Consider the following 11,751-nt stretch of genomic DNA (forward strand, 5'->3'; position numbering starts at 1 on the left):
AATATAACTCATTTTGATTTAACGACCTAAATTTTACTTTTTTTATTTTAATATCTAAAATATTTTTCATTTGATTTTAGTACCTAACGTCAATAAGGATTTGCTAACTAGCACTTTGACTAACGCACATACTAAAATTAAATATAAAAAAATTTTAAATAAAAAAATAACTATATTATATGTGTAAAAAAAAATATTTAATTCTTTTCCAAATGAAGATTATAAAAGTTTTTACATGTATCAATTAAGAATATTACACGAAGGTTGAATTTAGTGGGAGATATTAGTCTGTCACAAAATATGAACTAAGGTCGACAGGAGAAGAATATCCAATTGCATGTGATAGGATTAACTTTGAAGGATGATACCTGTGAGAAACTTTTATTTAAAAGTTTTAGTTATTGAATCTTAAATGTATAATCTTTATGAATAAGATTTATGCAAAATAATACTTTATGTGATGTCTGCGAATCCTTAAATGCAAAGAGAACAATAACTAATGTAATTCTAAACAATGTAAGCCGGTTGTTTTATAATTAAAGGAGAAAAAATGTATTTAAAAATAGTTATTTAACAATGAAATATTTGAACCAAACATCACGCCAATTGACACAGCAAACTACAAGATAAAACTAAAATGAGAAGATAATAATAAAATATAAATAAACAACAACTTTGATGGTTTAATATATATATATATATATATATATATATATATATATATATATATATATATATATATATATATATATATATATATAACATTTTTATTATTTCATTTTCTTCATAGTTTTAAAATTAACACAAACAGTAACTAACTCACAAAATGGAACTAGGACAAAACTTAATACATGGAGGTGATGACATATTTTATTAATATATCAGTTTCATTTTGTTTTTAAAAAATAAAATAAAAAAAAAAGTTTTAGTGACGGACCCAATGCCTGACCCAAAAGAAAACAAGGCCGAAAACAAAACAGGCCCAACAAGAGTAATATAATTCTGACAATTTATTTTCACAGTACTTCCTAATTTAAGGGTGGAAATAAGACAGCTGTGAAATGAACCGTGAAAAGTGTTGCAAAAAAATGTTCAGAAAAGATAATTAGTCAATTAAAAAAGTCTTAGAACATAAAAAACGTAAGAACATAGCGTTTTGTTTTTATTTCCGTAAGAGCAGAGGCCCACGGACTAGGATCACCTGCAGTTGATCAGGAAAAAACTGCACGCTTATGCATCCAAACGAATACTTGTAATGTTAAATATATTTTATTATAAGTTATAATTATATAAAAGAACATTTTTTATCTCATCTTTATTTTGATTTATGATATTTGGGGTGCTTCGTGATGGTAGTACCAACATACTTAGGATTATGTCGTAAATGTTTAGTTGGTTGCCACCCTCATTTTTTCCCCCAGTTGATTCAATTCCATGATTAATTCTCCATTTCATTTACTTTTAATATATATATGAAGTTATAGTGTTCAATATTAAGTACTTCAAGTTTTTCTTTTGAAGTGCGTTTACAATGTCAAATCTCATCAAGTTTGAATTCATTACTCTTGAAGTGCGTTTACAACCGTGAAATAGTATCTGTCATGGGTACATGATGCTTGATATTCGTCTCAATGCAATGAATATTGAAAATACTATTAAAGAAGGAAACCAAGCATCCTTGTAGGATCATCATCGTTAAATATTCGATCCACTTGAAATATTCTTTTTATATTTATAACCTTTACTCATTAAATATTCTTTTTATATTAAAGAAGGAAAAAAGCAATGATATAATATAACCTTTACTCATTAAATATTCTTTTTATATTTATAAATTGTGTCGGAGAACATCATCATCGTTTGGACATATCAAAATTCGATCCACTTGAAATTTTGAATATGCCCCGATCAATACTAAGCACAGCTCGATCAATGTCAACATTTATAAAATTTCATAATAATCATCATGTAAAAAGAATAAATTTATCCTAAACTAATTATTATTTTAATTTTTAATATAATATTAATTATATTTTTTCACTTATATCTCATATTAATATTATGGATGATAAAAAATAAAAATAAATTAATATTAATGAGATTGATTTTATGAAATTGTTATTTTATTTATTTATTAAATTTTATTGATTTGTGTGAAATAACATAAGAAGAAAATTATAAATTTATAATAAGACGAAGAAGTATATATCTTTGACACATCAATGCTTTTTACTAATTGAAAAGATTTATTTTTATTATTTAATTTTTTTTATGGATTGATGTTAATTTTTAGATTATTAGTTGGAGGAATTATAACCCTCGATCTTTTTCTTCCTCTTTCTCGTTTCAACCACCATATTAATTTTATAACTCTATTTATAGTGACTTTAATAATAAATATACTCAATTTAGTTCTAGTTATAAACATAAGTTAGCTTAAATGAATTTTGACTATAACTATATATATAAATTGAACATATAAGCTAGCCTATGTTTAAATAAATAAATAAATTTATAAAATTGTCGATTAAATATATAAATACATGTATACTACACCAAAAATAATTTTCTAAAATTGTTGATTGAATATATAAATACATATATACTACACCAAAAATAAATTTCTAAAATTGTTGATTGAATATATAAATACATGTATACTACACCAAAAATAGTTTTCTAAAATTGTTGATACGTATCAGGTTTTGGTGATTTTTATTTATTTTAGTTTTTCAATAAATAAAAGTCATTAGCCACAACCTCTTTTATACAATAATAATTATTTTGAATGAATAAAGAAAATACTAACATAAGAATCCTGCTAATTTTTGTCATTACAAGTAACTTTTGAACTCATTTAATATTTTAAAATGCATTGTCATCAATACATTTTTTATCTAATTAGTATTATATGTAAATATGTTCATTAACAATAAGGCTTTGTTTGTTATTGTTTTAAATTTTAAAAATATGAATATAAAATTAAGTTACCAGTCTTATAAGTACTTTTTTATGTAAATAGTGTTTTTAACATAATAAATATTCACCTTTTATTTTAGTATATGTTTTTAAAATTTAATATGATTTTAAGATGATAAATATATATTTTATAGTTAAGTTAAATAGGTTTAAATATGTTTTTCATATATTCTTTTTTAGTTTATTATCTAAAAAATATTTTTTTATTTATTACATGATATTTTTAAAATTTTATTTTTAATACTTATCATTGATTTTGATCAGTTAAATAATAATGTGATATTTTATTAATTTATTATATCATTAATTAATGGTTAATGTAATATTTTATTAACTTATTATTTCATCACTTAACTAAAATCAAAGATAGATGTTAAAAACAAAAATTTTAAAATATTTTTAGATAATAAATGAAAAGAATATATATTACTGTATAAAAAATATATTTAAGTCAATTAAATATAATAAAATCGTACAAAAAAGTTGGTAAGATAAATTAAGGCACTGTAGCACGCAGTACTCTATTTATGAAGCGGCTCCCTCTTTTCTACACCAAACTAAATCAGATGTCATCACACCTACACGCTGCAGCACTGAGAAAATAATATTGGCCCGTGACAAATTAAAACATGTTGTAGCTTGTAAGAATGATTATACTACACGTAGAAATTATTTTCCTCAGCTATAAAAAAATATTTTTTTATTTGCTTGGTTTTGTTTTTTTAGTTTGTCTGTCTTACTTTTTTTAAATAGTGATAAAAGAAACATGATAGAGTGTAAAAAAAAAATTAATTTAGTCCCCAAATTTGTAATGCATTAACACTTTAGTTTTTGAATAGTCTTTTGAAAGATGAAAAAAATAACATTTTGTCTCTGTATTTAAAAAAAAGTGTGATAATTTAGTCCAAAATGTTAATATCTTTATCAAAGCAAACATAATATTATAGGTGGAATATGTCAATATATCTATTAGTGGAAATTTTCCTACATGGATTGCTTATGTGGTTGGACAAAATTGTCATTGAAATTTTAAATGAATTAATCATAAAAAAATCGACTTTTTTTACATGGGTAATACACAAAGAAGTAATCCCTTGTTACCGATTTTCACCAATGCAAAGCATGTGTGCCTTTTGGTGTTCTCACCTTCTGAGTCAGAGTCAGAGTCACAGAAAAAAACTTTGACGAAGTCCTTGTTGGCGACCCATTTTCAACATTATGTTATCCAACAAATAAGTTCTTCGTTAATAAGAGATAATGTCAAATAAATTTTCTTAATTTAGCAACTAATTGACAAATTTGTCAAAAAAATTTAAATCAAACGAAACTTGTGACAGTTACACGATCCAACATCCATTTACCACCCCTAAACCAACCATGAACAAACAACCATAACCAAAAGCAAAAGAAAAACAAAGTATTTGATTATCTTCAAGTCCATTTGCAAGGCATTTGTCCTCACTCTCAATTTTTCCATATCCACCTCTCATCAAAAGGATTAACCTTGGATATTTACAAGTTTTAGATGTCCTTATTACAATCTTCAATATTACACTCATGATTGCCACCACCATTTGTTGGATGATCCACCTTCATCATGGCTTGTTTTTCCACCATACCCATCATGTGAATGATAGGCCTATCACCAATATTGGGCCTAATGTTGTTGAAAGAACAAGAAAGAACATGAAGATCTCAGTTATTGTAGGGGATTTCAACTTTGAACTCAATAGAATTAGCTTTGTTGTAAGTCTAGCCTTTTATTATCTAGTAGTAGTAGTAGTTATCGTTGGAATTGATGACACACATAGCCTTAGTGTTTAAGCTATACATAGCCTTTTAGCATCTATGAGAAAGATTGTTATTTTATCCCTTTTATAGGAGTAGAGGTTGCATAACTTTTTTGTTACCTATCAACTGATAATTGCTATGCATCCTTAGTTTGTGCACTTAAATTACATAGCAATTACGTAATTTCTTCTATTTTAATGCTTCTTTTGACCTAAAAAGATATGAATTTAGGTTATTTTGAGTTTTTAGCTTAAGAATGTTGAAGTTGGTGAATTTATAATGTTTTGTGTTATTTTGTAAAGTTTTGGTACATCAGTAAAAGACGGAAAGATGTATGAAGAATTGGAGTAGCGTGTTTAGCACAAGAGGCCAAGCTGGAAGCCAATTGTACCATGCATGTGCGCTAAGTGGGCATTTGGAGGCTTTACGTGTGGTCACTTGAGCCCATTGTACTATGCATGTGCGCTCAACATGTACATGCAAACTTAACACACAATGACTTTCCCAAAAGCACGACAGTGCAGCGTTTTGAAGTGTCATATAAGGGATACACTGTTCCACTGGAAGGTGGTTTGTGTAGGGCATGTTTTGAAGCAAAAATATCCACTTTGGGAGTTCTTCCTCTTCCATTTTCTTTGTTCTATCTTCTTGTTTTGAGTCTCTCGTGACAATGAGAGGCTAACTTACCCATTGTTGGGAGCTTGAATACCAAAAACTCTGTGATGTGATAATCTTTACTATCTATTTAATGTTATTTCAATATTATTGCTTCCCTTCTATTTGTATTGTCTTGTTTGTTGTTTGATCATTCATTTACATGTATGTTAATGGTTTAATCATTGGGAAATGTTTTTACTCTAATAACTTGAAGGAACTTCTAAGTAACCCATGTCTAGGGATGAAATGATGTTAGTTAGCCTTACTTATGCATCTTTATTCTTTAAGCAAGTTACTTGGTTCAACTTTCTAAGGGATTATGAGTGAAATCAAGTCATTTGCGTTGTTTCACATGAGAAATCATAGTTAGAATATGAAAGTAAATAATTGAAATAACTTTAAATGGTGAAATATCCTTAACATTACATCAAAAATACTCTTGGTAGGCCAAACACCCAACATTTCTACAAAAATCTGCATCAACTATCATATTCCACACCTAAAGTGTTTTGTTTTTTTCGTCTCTTTGATCACGCTCTATTTTTATGTCCTTATTTATGGTAGAATTTTACATTTTTGCACTATCAAATATCTCCTCGTGATTTGGTTTTCGAAATGGTAGAATAATGGTGCTCATAATAATTTTCTTTTTTACGATTTGTGTTACTGCCCCTTTTCCTATAGGCTTCTTATGTTTGTTCCTTTGTTATCTACATCCATGAAAGAGGGCCACCACCGTTGAAGGAGTGGAGAGGCTAAGCACGATAGAGGAATTTTGCACAATCTCATATATGAAGTCAGTGTTGGCTTAGTCGACTCTAGTAACAATAATAAAACAAAGAGTGTTAGAAAAATGACATGATAATGATGTGATAATAATGATATGATATTTCATGTGACGAAAACTAAGTTCCCACTCACGCCCCATGTAGCAAGCTACACCAAGTAAGAAGTGTAGAACAATTAGTTCATAAGGACCGCCGTTGTATAACCATTCATCAACAGATGTCGCTTCCCAAATAGGATAAAAGTCCAAACCTATAACCGCACAAGTTGGAGTCAATGGCTAAATTATCATTAATGATCTTATAGTAACACAAATATTAAAGAAAAAAAAATTCAACACGTCATGTGACAAAATAAAAAAGATTAATAAACAATAATATAAAAAAAGATATATTACAAATATGAAAAATATATTTAAATATTAAAAGATGTTAAATGTCATTACTCTCTTAAAATATATCGTCATTAAAAAAGTTATGTAACTTTTTTTAAAAACTCAAAATGATTTATGTGTAAGATTGTACAATTTTAAAATTATATTGATTAAACAGTCGAAAGGTTTGGGTGACTATGAATTAGAAAATATTGTATTAATTTTGAAATGATTTTAAAATTATAGTAAGTATTACAATATTGAAGATCTTTTGTTGTTATAAAAAATAAAGTATTGCATGACTACATAAAACAAAATTCATATATACCCCGATAAATAAATTATATAAAAAATCACATTTTTTTCAAACCCGCTTATTAGGTCTAAAATATCATTGAAAATATATGTAATTTTTTTTATTGTTGAAAGTAGTTCTTTAAATTAAAACCACTCAAATCTTATTTAATATTAATTATGTTAAAGAATATATTGAATGAATTTATCATTTTATACATTAATTATCGATTGTTAAAAATACTTAATTGTGAAACTTTGATCGGATAATTTGTAGTTGATAAAAAAATGAAAAATTATATTAAATTAAGCATTGAATGTATCAAAGATTTAATTGACTTAGTTAAACTGAGTTGTTATAAATTCTTAATATTTATCTTCAATTCTTATGTATAAAAATAATAATTAAGCATTGGATATAAGTTTTTTTGCCTAAGACTTTACTGAGTCTTGACCCATAATTCACAAGAAAACACGATTTATGTCAAATACGGTAGGTGTTGAATCACTCTCGGAATATTTGTTTCACGATTTTATTTTATTTTTCTACATTTTCAGAAATATTATTCTCAAGAATATAACATAAGAATATCATTTTCAAGTATTTTTTTAAAAAATTAATTAATTTTAATATTCCTAAGAATAATTTAAATTTTTAAAATAACTTAAATAAAAAGAAAGTTTCAGGTGTCTTGACAATAAATTATCAAATTCCACCACCTTCTCATGAGAATAAAAATGTTAAAATACATAACAAAAGAAGAAATTATAACATTCACAAAATTCAATAATACCTAGAAATGTGATTGTCATGTACTCTTACATGAGACTTAGACTCCACTTTACTCTAAGGAGTTAACTCATCATGCATAGCCATTAATAATTTTGAATCACTTTAACTCATCATGCATAACTCATCATTTTGAATCACTATAACTAACGATCAACGTAAAATTATATAATTTTAAAAGTTAAGAAACTAAAATTACATATTTAAAAATATGGAGAAAAAAATAACACATTATAAATAATACTTAGTTAAAATTATAATTTATCCAAAGTATTTTTATCAAATAATTTTTTATTTAAAAAAGCAGAAAACAAACAAGCTACTCGATCAATACTAGCCTACTAGTATTAGTTTGTAAAAGCTTTTTGGTTTTCACTCCAATTATTAAATATTACTCCTAGGTCTATTTATAAGAAATAATAAGTTGTAGTGGTAATAAGACCAAGGATGGAGGTACCTTCGGGTTTGGGAGACCTTGGCCACGCCCCCCTAGCTTCTTTTCTTCTTCTTTTTTTTTTTTTATAAAAAAAATTGCAATATACTTTTATGGTTTTTAATTTATATGATATCTTAATATTAAAGTAATTATATCTATTTGGAGTTAGATAATAACGTTTAAGATTCAGCGAAAAAAAAATAACGATATCTAAGTTTTATTTTTTTTATAAATATTTTGTTCTTTCTTAATAGTTTTTATTATAAAGATAATGATATTTTTTCATCCTCTTAGATAAATATTTTTTTATAATTTTTTAGACATTACTAAAAAATTATATTTTTACATAAAATATTCAAATATCATTTATTTTTCTCTTCAATCGTATTTTCCTTTTTATAATTTATTATTGCTATTTTAGAAATGATATATAATTAAATTTACAAGAATTTGTTAGCCTTCTCTTTATATTCATTTGAATATAAATGATTTAATAGTTAAAATTTATTTATTAATATTTGCATATATTATATAAGATTTGAATTTTTTTTAGTATAATGATTAAAATATCATTTTCAATGATTAAAAGTAATTTTGATCAATAAAGAAACAATGTTTAACATTTGAATATAAAAAAATTTGTAATCAATGTAAATATTATTTTTTAGTATAAATTAATTATTACCTTTCTAAAAAATATTTAATTTATTTTCCATATAAATATATTTAAAAATATGAATATTTCATATAAAATTCGATGCAAAAATGAGCCTTAGTTTTTTCAGATGGCCCCCTAATATTTTACCATGGCTTTGTTCCAGATAGGACTGGAGGTACTACTATTGAATTATGTACGTGATGGACCAAAAATGGCAAGTTTCCGTAAGTGGAGTAATTTTTTTAAAAAAATTACATGAATCGGTAGATCTTGAAAATATTATAAATTATGGGTATTTTTGAGTTTTAAAACATAACTCTATAGAACATTATAATTTTTTTTAAAAAAATACTGAAATTGTGTCTTGAATCATCCCTTTAGTGTTTTTTTATAAAAAAAATATAAAATATTTGAAGTTATGATGTAAAATCACTATTACAAACACGACTTTTTAAGTTGATTAAAATAAGTATTTTATAACAGTTTTAAATCGTCGTAAAATTAGGCATCGTTAAAGGCAAAAAAAAATAACGATACTTCAAATAACCGTCTTTATATATCTCACTTTTTATGACAGTTGTATAATAATTGTCTTAAATTTTCCTTAAAATCTACGATAATTATTATAATTACTATCTTAAAAAGACATTATTTTGCTTGATTTACTAAGACGGTTATTTCCAAGACTGTCTTAATATGTTGCATGTCTATGAGAAACTACGACAGTTAAAGAACAACCGTCGTAGAAAGTCACCATATATTTAGACGGTTATGAAACAATCGTCTTAATATGCGTATAATTTTTTTTTGGGCTTTTTTTTTATTTTTTTTTGTGGTGGTCTCTGATATCTTTTATTCTTTAACCTTATTATCTAAAAGAGGTTAAAGAATAAAATAATTATTCTATATTCTATATATAGAAACGAAATAAAATTCAATTTCTTATAAAGAATCCTAATAGTATACAATTTGGTGAAATTGTTCTGGTGCAACTAATCAGTCAACATGTTTATATTTATAATCTGTACAACATTCAATAAAGTGGAATTGGAATCCGACCAAAATTTTGAGGGATAACATATAGGAATTAATTAATTGATCAGCTAAAAATCAACTATTTTGAGTTATAAATGTGCTTACTTCTAACACTAACAACATGGATATAGACATTTTCTCACCGAATTAAGTCAACACTGGCACAAAATTTACTTAGCGGCTGCCTTCAAATAATTATTTGGCTTAAAATTTAGCAGGTTCCTAAAATTTTTATTACCTATCAGTTTTGTCTGACCAAACAAATCCTCCAACCTGCATTCTATTTCTGTCATTGACTCCTGAATCCCACCTAAAACCATGAGGAGGGCTCGTGCTTCGACTACTCCTAGTAAATGACATAATCCCAAAGGTAGACAATTAACAAAACCAACTGCATCTAAAATATTATGCGCCGCCACAACAATGACCATAGTATTATCACTAATATCTTAACACAAAATTTTTAGACAAAGAGAGCATAAATTCAAAATAAAGACTACATTTTTGTAAAAGATCTAAAATAGAAAGCAGTCAGAAAGTTCTAAGATGAGCTGGAAATAAAATCAAATAATAACAAACCATTAATTCAGAAAATACAAACAAGGGATGCATCTCTAAAACAAATAAATATTGACGATATAGATACAAACTTTGAGGTTTTCAATAAAGGATATACCTACTTATAAGAAATATGTGTAAATATAGATTTCAAAATTGTCCTATACTGATGCATAATTCATATATATTTTGTCTAAGTTCATTTGAAATTCTACTTCCATTCTAGAAGTTGCTTTTCTGGTAAGCAAAGAAGGTCAAGGTTTCCCTTAGCATTTATAGACAAGGACTCCATGCCAAAAATGTCTCTACTAACTAAAGAAAAGACAGTGAGCTCAAGGAAAGGAAGATCACAATCCCCTTCAGTAAAAATATTATATTTGGTATATACAGTTGGGCATTTTCAAACAGACCTTTACAGAGTACAAATGCCCAGTGAGAAAGTGTATCAATCTATAACCTAATTTACTCATCAGGGATGAAAATCATGCAGTCATCATAAATCTCACTGGTTATAATGTGATCAACTGAGTGAAACCTGTTTTCACATATTGACTTCTAATATAAAACAGGTAAAACCTTCTTACATAAAACTTGTAGATATATTCAACACAAGTTTGAGAAGATTTGTAAGCTTATCCCTCTCCCCCATGTATACATGTCCTGATCTCCATAAGGTTGTTCTGATCAAGTAAGTTGTCAACAATGTAATATTTTATAAAAGCCCAAAATGAATTAAAGAGTATTTATAGCAATAGTGAAGGCAAGCAAAAGCAAGTGCAAAAAAGGGAGGTAGATAAAAGCATTTATACCACATAAGCAAAAGCAAATGTAGGTGGGAATGCGCAAGCAAACATCAAAATCATTCCAAACTACAATGCCAATTCTAAGAAATCTACAAAACAGGATAGGACAATGTCAGTCTTGGGACGCTTCTTAAACATGATGAGAAATCAAGCCTTTTTAGTTTAGAATACCGCACACACATGTATATCTAAATGCAACTAATTATATTCCATATGTTCAAGAATTAATCAAAAATCATATACAATTTAAAAGTATAATGAATTTGGAAGTACCATCAAATAGCCCATCTTCAAGCTCCTCACCAATGCTAGCAGAGTAAGAGGGCTTCAGGTATTCTTTCTCTACTCTAGAAATAAACTGGAACTTTTCTCTTGCTTCTCCTTTCTCATTCTTCTTGTGTCTTGAGAAATAAAAGATAAATTAGCTATTGTATATTGGTAACAAGTAACATGGTTAACAAAATAAACCCAGCATAATCCATGTCCAAGGGGTGAAAAGGCTTACCGAACCCTGTACTTTTTATAGCTATACTTGAGATAAGGCAATGAATTTTCCACCAAGTTTTCCAACACCTGGAAAGATGTTTTCTT

General features: G+C 26.5%; 1 long non-coding RNA gene across 2 annotated transcripts; it reads right to left on the reverse strand.

Moving 5' to 3' along the window:
* Positions 1-11,013: 11,013 nt before the first annotated feature.
* Positions 11,014-11,751, reverse strand: LOC114381445. Of its 2 annotated transcripts, none has more exons than XR_003660045.1 (3): positions 11,666-11,751; positions 11,434-11,561; positions 11,014-11,037 (listed from the first exon to the last, which is right to left on the reverse strand). It is a non-coding gene; the product is annotated as an uncharacterized LOC114381445 (long non-coding RNA). The 2 variants fall into 2 exon arrangements; XR_003660046.1 differs by lacking the exon at positions 11,014-11,037 and adding an exon at positions 11,189-11,249.

Source organism: Glycine soja, chromosome 13, assembly GCF_004193775.1.
Source record: "Glycine soja cultivar W05 chromosome 13, ASM419377v2, whole genome shotgun sequence".
NCBI lineage: Eukaryota > Viridiplantae > Streptophyta > Magnoliopsida > Fabales > Fabaceae > Glycine > Glycine soja.